The following is a 12,755-nucleotide window of genomic DNA, read 5'->3' as shown; positions in this document are numbered from 1 at the left end:
ATAGACAAAGCAAATGTGTGCAATGAATGAAGAAAGTGAATGAATGCTTGGCTCTAAACTCCTGTCTGTCTCACTTTTCACTGGATTCTTCACTATTATTATAAGGGACAAATGGTCGGCATGTCACAAATATTTGGTCAGTTAATAAATTTGCTTATTTATTGAAACTGTTTCCAAGCCTGAGCTTCGATTTTAAATTAAAAAAACAAACAGATATTTTATGATTTTATACAGTTAAATATAGTTTTGCCTCCTTTTCTGATTTTTCTCCATAATTCTGACCAAAAAATGACCTCATATTAATTTTTTTCTAAGTCTAATTGGGAAATTACATTTATGTTTTCTTTTGGTCAATCCTTACTTCTAGTTGAAGGAATTTTACTTTGTTCATTTTTGATTAGTCAATGAGATAACTAAACTGAATGGATTTTGTTTATATTAACAAGAGAGCTATTAAGCAAATTTTCCACACACATATCCAGAACAGCTCAAAAGCTGCAATAATAAAGAAAAAATTCATGGCATTGGTTTTATACACCTGCTACATTAATGGCATAGCAATTCTACAATATTCATGTTAATAGTGTAATAAATATATAGTTTTAGTTTTGTATGTTTTTTTTTTACTAGGTTGGGGGTAAACTGACAATTTTCAGATTTCTGCCCTTTTATAAGCCTTGAAACATCTCTGATTAACTCCCAGGGTAGTCTCTGATTGATAAAAGAGAAATTACCGAAACATTTAAAAATTTTCCTTAGATTATTTTTGCTTCTCTTTCATATTTTAAGACATGTTATTCAGTTTGTAGGATTTTTAAAATAAAGGTAATGGAATTATATAATGCACATACTCTTTGCTGGTATAGTACTAAGTACTTTATCTGTCTTATAGCAATTAACTCATATACAAAAGTTTGAAGATAATTTTTAGCCTTTTTATTTTATAGATTAGGAAACTAAGTGTCAGAAGATGTCAGTAATTTGTCTAAGGTAACATTGCCAGTATGTATTACATCTAAGAATTATACTATTGATTCTAATAATGTATCAGTTATCTCTTGTGCAACCCCAAATCTAGTGGCTTAATTTAAAAAACTAACCTTTATTATTTTCCACAATTCTATGGGTTGCAGCTGACTTAGCTGATGTCTATCATTCAATGGTGGCTTGACTGGATCTTAAGAGTCTAAAATAGCCTCACTCACTGATTGGTAGTTGGCCAACTGTCAAACACAGTGTCTTAGTCCTTCTTTACCCAGACTTTCCATCAGGCTGGCTCAGGTGTGTTCATATGGTATCAGATTTCCAAATTCAGCAAGAAAGCAAGACCCATTACATAATCACTTTTCAACCTCTACCGCCATCATTATTGGCGATTGTCTCATTGGCAAAACCAATCAAATGGCCAAGCCTAGACTCAGAGGAGAAATTTTCTAGTATGTAGTTTTAGAACAAGGTCTGAATTGTGTTTTTATCCAAATAATCGCAATTTCACATATGCCAGGTATAATCATATGCCTGGATGTATAATTAAGACATCCAATATCTCCATGGCAGGTAACCAAAAGTTTGATTATTAGTTTGAAGATGCGTACAATTACTCAAAAATATGTTTCATCTATTCATTCATATTTTAATAAAAGTTTATAAAATTTATTATGTTGATACACGTTCTTGGTGGAGTTATTTGGACACTTAAATTTATTTTCCTGTAATACTGTATAGTTTATTTCCATAAAAACTGTTTTATGTTTCTGAAAGTTTGTTTAGTTAGGTAGTGATTGAGAAGTAGAAACCATTCTATAGCCAAAGGAGTTTGTTAATTACAGTACATCCCCCATGCAAACATTTTGGTTAGTGGTCAATTAGTATGCTTGAGCACAGGGTCTAACTAAAAATTGCTTTGTCTCTGATATGCACAACACATTTTTGCTACAACTAAGTACAGTATACATATAGTTAGAACATCGTCCATTAAATAGAGCTTTACTTGGCTAGTCAAATCAATGTATTTTGAGCAGGGCACAGCTTGCTATAACTAAAAGGCTTAGCATAGCATCAAAAAGAGGCAAAGACAAATGCTTACTTCCTGAAACTTGTAAATGTTTTGCCTTATTAATGAATGATAGCTGTCGTAAGGTAACCAACTATTATATTCACACAGCTATATTATCGGGTTCTGCTTTTATATTCACCATGCAACCTTTTTAAAATTTAAAATAGTGGTTGTTTTATAATCATTGTTAACTTGTTTAATCTCACTTTTAGTCTTTTAATTCTTTCAAGTGAACCTCCAAAAAATTCTAGATGTAGAGTGTGCTTTGAACTCAGAAAGATTAACACACACTTCTCTATCTGGATCTAAAGGGATAAATTAGGTAATGATCATTTAATTTACAAATTGATTTGTCACATTATTCCTTTCAATAGCTACCCTCTGGCATATTAAAATATAAATTGATTTATAAGTGATGATTTATACACTTGCCCAGAGAGTAATACAACTTATTGACAAGAAGGCTGCATTGTAAAACTCATTAAATATGAATCCATTTTCCTAAAATAGAGGCAGTAGCAATCGGATAATATATTATAATTTTTAAATGGTTAATATGAAAAGATAACTTCAATAACCTCAAGTAGAAACTATATCACAAAATATTTATTTCAACTTGAACTCACTCTATAGTTCAATGTAGGTTGAGTAATTTTACATAACCACAGCCTGTGTCTCTTCTAAATAAAGCACATATTTGATATTACAACTTCTTGCCAGATTAGATGACAAGCAATATTCAAATCACAAAATCCTCTTGTATAAACAGGCTGTTACTATAGTGCCAGATTATGACTTTTTCAATTACCATATGTTTCTAAATGTTTATTCAGGATTTTAGAAACAGTGTGGCTTTTTCCTGCAGGCAATCAAATAAAATAAACCTTTATTTTGATAATATTTGAAAGCATAAAGGCTAGAAAGTAGAAGAAAAATGATCTTAAAATCTCAGCTTGATAGAATAGAATTATAGTATTTTGACCTAGAAAAAATGAAATCAACTGAAAACACCACTCAGGCTCACAATTAACACCAAAAAATAAAGGTAGTAAGGACATTGTCACAGAAGCAAATTTCTGTTTCTTTTATGTAAGTGTCAATGAATAGCAACAATACTTGAAGCTTTACACTGCTTTTATAAAAAAGAAATAGTCTTCAGAGGGCTGTTTTTTTTTTTCCTCGAAGCATAATATAAAATTGTCAGAAACACCTTCTTTAAGTTACATGCCATGTTATCTACAATGAAATTAAAGAAATAGATCACAATGTTCATGGCATTGACCTCTTTGAATCAGAGTTATATTCCTAATCTGATCACATCTGAAGCACACAGTTCTAGAACAGTATAAATCTGTATAACTGAATTTCAGTTTGGAGCTTGCCTATAGATAAAACAATATGGAAGAAGAGAGCAAAGTACTAACATTAAACAAAAAAAATACCACAACTGGGGCACCTGGGTGGCTCAGATGGTTAAGCGTCTGCCTTCGGCTCAGGTCATGATCCCAGGGTCCTGGGATCGAGTCCCACATCGGGCTCCCTGTTCCTTGGGAGCCTGCTTCTCCCTCTGCCTCTCTCTCTCTCTCTGTCTCTCATGAATAAATAAATAAAATCTTAAAAAAAAAATTTCCACAACTGACTTTAGAGAACTCTTTATATTTTTCTTTCTTTCTTTCTTTTTCTTTTTTTTTCTTTTCTTTTCTTTTTTTTTTTTTTTTTTTTTTTTTTTTTTTTTTTTTTTTTTTTTTTTAATTTGAGAGCGAGACACAGCGAGAGAGGGAACACAAGCAGGGGGAGAGGGAGAGGGAGAAGCAGGCTTCCCGCTGAGCAGAGAGCCTGATGTGGGCTCCATCCCAGGACCCTGGGATCATGACCTGAGCCGAAGGCAGATGCTTAACGAATGAGCCACCCAGGTGCCCCTACATTTTTCTTCTCTAAGATTGTACAATAGTTGTATCACTGCTTATCACTGTATCCTTAAGTGGAAAAGAACAAATGGTAAAATATGTATACATCATTTCATATACCTAATAGTAATAGGTATAGGATCTAGGGGGAAAAAAATCTCAGTATTCCTATTGATTTCTACATGAGCACTTCTGAAACTTGGTAGGAGAAAAATTTCCTACTGGTTGCTGAAGAAAAAAGTGAAACCACATTTCTCCTAATATTTGTGAATTTACAAAAGACTTCCTTTATGAAACTAATGTAAAATTGTATGTCAACTATACTTCAATTAAAAAACTAAGAAAAAAGGTAATAAGGTATAAGGCCGTTAAATTTTAAAGGCTTATTTAAAAAAAATAGTCTTCAAATTAAACTAACTTTTGACTTAAAGGTCAGAAAATTAAGCAGAGGCAAATTAAAAAATACCTTCTAACAAACTATATGATTAAATTCTACCTTCTGTGAAAAGTATATTTACCTGAAAACTTTAAAATTGGTTTTTTTTCTAAGCTGTATGTACATGGATGCATATACAAGTACATTAATCTGAAAAAATACACTGGATATGGAAGGTGAAATGTCATGGAAACCTTTTAAAATAATGTGTGGAGACAGTCACAAAGAAGACCTCCCCCAAAGACAGTATCTAGATACCATATCAAAGTGATACGGTCAAAACAGAAATGCTGGAGAAAAGCTATGAGGAAACAGAGTAGATTGAGCCCACAACATTATTTCTGTAATTTTAACTTCAAGGATAATGCGAGTATATATATATATATATATTTTAATGTGAGTATATTTTAATAAATAAAAGGCATTTAATCACCAATAGGTCAAAAATTGATTTATTTTGTGAAAATTTAATTCTCCCAGAGAATATCAAATAAGAGAATATAATTTCTCAACTTATATCCATAAACCAGTTTTCTATTTTTTCCATTTTAATTTTTAGTTTACTATAATTATTCTCATCAGTGTTGACTTTTTTCCTTGTCAATATTAGAAGAAAGTTTGACATATCATTTTTTTGTTTATATCAAATTTTAATAATTGTAGCCTTTCCTAAAAAGTGAGGTTGTTTTTTCTGCTACTTTCTCTTCATTTCCTTGTTTTTTTCCTCCTTTCCTGTTGTACATATATACATAAAAGATTTTATTTATTTATTATTTATTTATTTACTTACTATTTATTTTAGAGACTGAGTGTGAGGGAGAGAGAGAGAGTATCTGAAGTAGACTACACACTGAGCACAGAGCCCAACATGGGGCTTGATCCCACAATCTTGAGACCTGAGCCAAAACCAAGAGTCTGGTGCTCAACCAGTGGAGCCACCCAGGTGCCCCTCTCCTTCCCTGTTCTTTTATTCTCATCAAGTCCACTATGCCTGAGTCATTTCTTTTCTTTTATTCTTTGGTGGGGCAGAGGTAGAGGGAGAGGTAGAGAGAGAACTTAGGCAGGCTCCATGCTCAGCACAGAGTCTGATGAGGGGCTTGATCTCACAACTCTGAGATCATGACCCAAGCTGAAATCAAGAAGTGGACACTTAACCAACTGAGCCACCCAGGTACCCCATGCCTGAGTAATTTCTAACAAATATAATTGTTCTGAGAAATTATAACCTCCTTGATGGTAGGAATTTCTTACTACTTAGCTCACTGATATATATGGAGTCACGGAAAGCACTCCATGAGACAAATTTTAGTTAAATGACACATATAACAATGTACAGTTAAATTGTTGTCAACTGCATGCTATTTCTTCATAAATTAAATATTTGATAACTTTTGTTTATTTCTATATTAGAATAGAGTTAAAGGTTCTGAATACATGATATACTCAAACCACCACAATCAAAGTGGTGGAATCAAATTACTGTTGTCAAAACATCTTGAATTTTGCCAAGTCTTGTCTGATTAGACCTATCCAACCACAAAAAGAGATGGCTGAGTGATGTTCCCTGTTTGTTGGTGGGAAGCATGTACTTTTCAAATTTTTCAGAATACACTAACCTATTTCACAGTACAGGTTGGTTTCCCTACTGGAAATGCTCTCTACTCAACACTGGTTAGCTTCTTGTATTTCAGATCTCAGCTGAAATGTCAATTTTGAGAGAATTCTACTCCCATGACCCCATCTAAAGAAGTTTCCCCACCTCCCTGTTATTCTCTCTCTCTTAATATCTCATACTGTTACATATACATATGAACATACTCATACATGCATGGATGTGTATATTTAGTTTATAGTTGTCTGTCTCCCAGATTAGAAATTAAATTTATGGAGGGCTGACTTACAGGATCATCTTCTGTTTCAATTGTATCCTCAGATTCTGAAGCCACCTTGAGTTTAATTCAAATTCTGACTCTTCACATCATTAGGTGTGTGATTTGGAGTAACTTCATTTACTCTTTAAAGATTTTATTTATTTATTTGACAGAGAGAGAGAGCGAGAGGGATTGCAAGTAGGCAGAGCGGCAGGCAGAGGGAGAGGGAGCCTGCTAGGCAGAGAGCCTGCTGCGGGGCTCGATCCCAAGACCCTGGGATCATGACCTGAGCCCAAGGCAGACGCTTAACCGACTGAGCCACCCAGGTGCCCTGGAGTAACTTCATTTAATCACTACCTGTGCTATAGTATCCTTATTTGTAAAATATTATAGAAGCTACTCACACATTTTTTGTGAAGATGAAAAATCTCAATACATGCGAAGAATTTATAACTGTGTATAGCATGCTATAAACAATAAATGTATTATCTATTGTTTTTCAAATATATACCATAAGAAGTAAAGTTCTAGGGAAAAAAAAAACAAAACAAAACTGGGGCAGGCTAAATCCAAAGGAGTCGGACCGTATTATAGCCTGGCTTTACCATATGTAACATTTCCATTATTTAACTTCTTTGTATCTTAATCAGGCCATCTATGAAATTGGCATTATAATTACTCACACGGATTTCATTAATTACAATATAAAAAGTGTTTACAACAGAGCTGATACATAGTATCACTCTTTAAAAAGTGAGCCTTTTTGATAATAATAATGTTGATGGTGATGATCCTATAAAGGTATCCAAGATATATGGAAAAAATTTAAGAGTAACATGGTGAGATTACTAGTGACTTATTTTCTATTTTAGATGCACTTAACATGCATTGTTTATACAACTTTTTTTCTGAGTAACTAAGGAAATATTAGTATTTTTCGAACATGAAGTTCATCTAGTTGCCAATGTTTCATCAGAAAGGATCATACAAAGTTACTCATCAACTCATGTTATTAGAGTCCTGTCAAATGCATATAATTGTTAAGTCATCTGACAAGTTTAATTACCAGTTACACCTGTTAGCTTATGTCTTGAAATATGTTTCATTTTAATTCAAATATGCTAATATACAGTGCATTTGTTACGGTTTTAGGTTTAATGATGCTTTATTTCCTTATTAGAAAAACTCCTTTGTTTCTCACCCCCCCAAATTTTAGTATTGCTTCTAGTTAGAGCCTGAAATGATGAATGACAACTTCAAACTAAAATAGGGTATGTAAAAAATGAAAAAATATAAAAGGAGTTATAAAGACTTTGTAAAATAAGTTATTGATTTCCTGAGGGTTGCTAGGCAACTATTGTGAAGTAAATTGCTTAAACACTTCTCTTGATTTTAATGAGTTCATCAAAAATACGTACACATATGATGCATATTCTAGTTTGATATTAGCCATAATCTTTTTATTTTTCTTAGTGGTAAAGAATACTGAAATAATAAATATTTTTTAAAGATATCAGCATGTTATCTAGGTAAGTATTTCTGTAAAGTAATTTAAAAGCTTGTGTACCAGCATATAATTATCAGGAAAATTACTTAAGGTCATTTTTGTATCTAATCCATGGCAATAAAGTTGCAGCTCAGTCAGCAAAACCTTGGCATAACCTTTATTTCGTTCAGAAAATTCTATTAATTCTAATTGTTGCAGGCTTAATGAAAGTGTGATTCAATATTCTCTAACTGACCTTGGGCCATTTCCTTTAAGGGATGACCATGTGACCAATAAAGGTATATAAGTCATTTTGACTTTATTAAACTCACATACACCCTAAACTCTAAGCAAAAGAAAAATGTAAAATAATCCTGAATGAATAGTTCTATACAAACTTTAACATAAGACTTCAAAAGCATATAACTAAATAAATCTGATCCTCCTTACTTATTTTGTTTACTGCCATTAAACCAGCTTCACACTCCCCTAGAAACCTGTTCTATTACCCTCTATATTTTTTAAAACTGTCTCTTCCAGTTTGTTTTACCTGAAAACCTGCTTCTTCCTGATGATACCAGTTTGTCTGTAGCTCATTTGGACAGAGGACCATGTATTTTCACCAAAATGACTTTGAGAGTAGAGTTGCATGAAGCTAGTGCTCTCAAACCCTAAAGCATTACACTTGACAAGCTCATTTTTGGAAAAGCCAATCTGAAGCTTGCCTTCCAGGAGTGCCACCCATTACTACTTCCCTCATCTTAGCATAAATTTATCTCAGAACACCTGACTCCAGGTTTACAAGAAAATGTTGACATCCAGTCAGAAACTTCCAGAACTTCTTGGTCCCCTACCCATTTATAAAACACTTTCTTTTTTTTTTTTTAAGATTTGATTAATTTATTAGGCAGAGAGAGAGAGAGAGAGCAAGAGCACAAGCTGAGGAAGCAGCAGGCAGAGCGAGAGGGAGAAGCAGCCTCCCCGCGGAGCAGGGAGTCCAATGCGGGGCTCGATCCCAGGACGCTGGGATCATGACCTGAGTTGAAGGCAGACATTTAACCGACTGAGCCCCCCAGGTGCCCCAAAACACTTTCAATTTATACTCATGCTTCCATCCTTTCTTTACATTTCAGCATAGAGGTGACCCTTCCACTTAATGTCACTCACATTTATGGGACTTTCCCTTTGTTTCTTCCCCTTTTTCATATTTTTCAACTTCTCTCTCTCTACCCTCAACATGTCCAAAGTTCTCTTATCTCAAAAACTCAAGGCACATAAACACAGGCACACCAATGTTCAGGCAACCCCACGCCTCTCTCTATCGAGTATTTCTTTTCTCTTAATTCTTAAAAGTGAAACAGTCTTTGTCTCTACCGTTGACCTTTAGTGCACCTCTCGGATCACTGCTGCATGTTCTCTCTCTTTGATGATGCCACTGAAATTGCTTTGAATAAAGACACCAGTGATTACCTGTTAAATTCAACAAGCCCTTTTCAATCCTGATTTTACTTTGAGGCACACTTGCCATATATTCCCGCTTCCTATTTGGAACTCTCTTCCTTTGCCTGCCATAATGCCTCTCTCTCCAAGCTCTCACCACCTTATCTTCCTCTCTCTCTGGACTTTTTCACAAGATCTTCCTCTATTACCTCACATTAATTGTGGATATTTCCAGGACTTCTACTTGATCTTATTTTCTTTTCAACTTGCACATTATTCATGGGGAAGATCTCACTGATCTGTTTAGTTTCACCACTATGTATTGGGGACCTCTAAACAATACTGCTAGTCAAGTTTTCCCTTTCTCGCCACTAGGTATCTCTACTTAGTGTTCAATGTAAACTCAACATTTCTATATTAGTTTCTTATTGCTCTTTTAACAAAATGTCACACACAGTGCTTAAGACTATACATATATATGTCTATCTATCATCTATCTATCATCTATCAAATCTTACAATTCTAGATATCAGAGGGCTAAAATGGGTCTTACTGAGCACAAAATCAAGGTGCCAGTGTTGTCTCTGGAGGTTCTAGGGGAGAATCTATTTCCCTTTTCTTCCTGCTTCTGGAAGCTCCCCACATTTCTTGGCTTATGGACCCTTCTTTAATCTTCAAAGCCAGCAGTATAACATCTTTAAATCTCTCTCTCATTCCCTGACCCCTGCTTCTGTTGTCATATTTTCTTTTTTTTTTAAGATTTTATTTATTTATTTGAGAGAGAGAGAATGAGAGAGAGAGAACACATGAGAGGGGATAGGGTCAGAGGACGAAGCAGACTCCCTGCCGAGCAGGGAGCCCAATGCGGGACTCGATCCAGGGACTCCAGGATCATGACCTGAGCCGAAGGCAGTCGCTTAACCAACTGAGCCACCCAGGCGCCCCTGTCATATTTTCTTCTTTGAAAAGAAGGGTCCTTGTAATTACATTGGATTCACCTTGGTAATCCAATATACACGCCCTCATTTCAGGATCCTTAACTTAATTACATCTGCAAAGTCCCTTTTGCCATGGAAAGTAATCTATTTCCAGGTGCAGGGATTAAGATCTAGGACATTTATGGGATGATTATTTTACCTGCCATAAGGTCCAAAACTTAAATGATTTTTTTTCTTACCATACACCAGTCTTTCTGAACCTCCTGTTGACAATTTGAGCTGATAATTCCTTGTTGGGAGAAAGGAGTGCCCTGTGCATTGTTGGGCACTGTGTATTTAGCAGCATCCTGGGCTCCTATTTAAGATGTCAGCAGCACCCTTCCCTAGCTATGACAACCAAAAATGTCTCCAGATATTGCCAAACATCCCCTGAGACAAATCATCCCAATTAACAATCACTACCCAAAACCTTTTCTTTTCTTCTTTTTCATTAAGTCAGTGAAAATGAACCAGCATTGATCCAGTTAAATCAGGAATCTGGGAGTTAATCTTAACTCCTCCCTCTTACCTTCTAAAGCCAATCGTCACCAAGTACTGTCAGTCCTACCTCTTTACTCTCTATTGCCCTTCCCACTGTCATTTTTGGCTCTTACCCCCCCTTATCCTGGATCATTGCAATAGTCTTCTAAGCATTGTTGCCAACTTCACTACACTCTTGTTTTTTTCCTATTTCTGAACTGTCCTCAAGGTCTCACTTAGCTACTGCTTTCCCTAAGCTTTCTTTGGCACCAATTCAAGTCTGTCAACTCCTTTGGGCTTACTCTGGCTCATTGGTTCATATGAGTAGATATTATGATAGATTATTAATGATCCTTTTGTTGTTCTATACCTGGACCATAAAATGGATATGTCATGCACATGTCTTTAAAGGTTTTGTCATGCACATGTCTCTGTGTACCTAGAAAAAGTAGAGATTTTGAGACCAAAGGGAAAATTCTAAATCCAACCACACTCCTGGGTTTAATATCTAATTGGTTCTTGCCATCCATGCTGATTGAATTGGATACTGACCTCCTTTTAGTATAAGTTACTGTCAAATGGAAAAAGTTGCCACCATTAATTCCGTTTTTGCAGAAAGACAGTTTTTTTTTTCTCTTTTATTTGGCTACTGCTTATAAAAAATATTGCTTCCAATTTATAGATAATAGATTAATTTTGAAGATGAAATATCAGTCAGGTTAACTTTAGTCCACATATGTAGCTGCTAAATTTTAGCCATACCCATATATTAGATCAATGTTATTTACTTAATATTTTCCTTTAACTTGAATCATTCTTTCCTAGCTTAATTTTAATAATAATATTCATTATTTGTCAGTTTGATATGCTAGTAATATTTTTCAATGTATTTTAAAATACTTTAAAATACACTTTATGCTTGCAATATTTTCTACAGTGGTATATTTAGGAAGCCAGTTTTGGTGGAAAGCAATTAATTTAGTCTTTTAGGTACAGAGATAAAATCAAAGGTGAATATGACACATAGTCCCTTTGTTACCTGTGTAGTATACACAAAAAGAAAGATATATATATATTAAAGCATGCATTAAAGAAAAACTTGAATAGGTGCCAAAATTGGAATTCAAAGTAATGGAAGCAATACAGTGGTGTAGCTTATATACTCTCCGAAGAAATCCCTAATAGATTAAGAATGTATAATAAATTCTTCCTGAATAGAACATGAGCACACGTGTGTGTGTGTGCGCATGTGCACATGTGTGCGCACTCATGCATGCATGGGTATGTGTGTGTATGCAAATGCATCATTTGTATTATCAGCTTTAATCCTACTTTAGCATGGATAATGGGGAGTTAACCATATGATTTTAAATTTATCTGAATAAGAAACTCAAAAACAATCCCCACATTGCTGCTAGAATGTTAAGTGTTCTTCTATAAATTTAAGGTCAAAGAGATGAAATATAGATTAAGCACTTATATTTCCACCTAGATTTTCAGAAGCCCTTTTAAAAAGACAGTTCACATTAAATGCATGGTTATAAATCCTATTTAAAATAACTCACTTTAAATTTTATTTTATTCATAGATTTTTTTTTTTTACTTTTATCGATAAAATCATGCCCCTTTCAAAAACTTAGTAAAAATTTGTGTGCTTTATGAGGTCATTTCAACCATAACTTACCTTTTCTTGTTTGAACCTAGATATGCACAGGGCAAGAATGGATACTTTTTCAACTTTCCCATATCAAATTAGATAGAGAGACTTTCTGAACTTGAAGGATATTTTTACTTTAAAGATTAGCTTTTACAAATTGAACAAAATGTGGGATTAAAAGAAAGACAGAGAGATTTATTTAAAAATAAATTAACTTAGTAAGTCAATTTTTATCTAGAAAATACATTTAAAAATTCTAGGAATAACCTTTATCTCCTTTCTCTCCCTCACTTCCTATCCCTTTTGTATTGAATCAGTCATGCAATCCTGTGTTTTCTATAATCAATATGTCCCTGAAATTATTTTTTATTTCTTTATAATTTTTCTTATTAATATGTAATCTTGATTATGACACTTCATTGCTCAAAATCCTTTAGAAGACCAT

This window comes from Mirounga leonina, unplaced genomic scaffold (genome assembly GCF_011800145.1).
Source record: "Mirounga leonina isolate KUSES-001 unplaced genomic scaffold, KU_Mleo_1.0 Mir_418, whole genome shotgun sequence".
Classification (NCBI taxonomy): domain Eukaryota; kingdom Metazoa; phylum Chordata; class Mammalia; order Carnivora; family Phocidae; genus Mirounga; species Mirounga leonina.
This window is presented reverse-complemented; position numbering follows the sequence as displayed.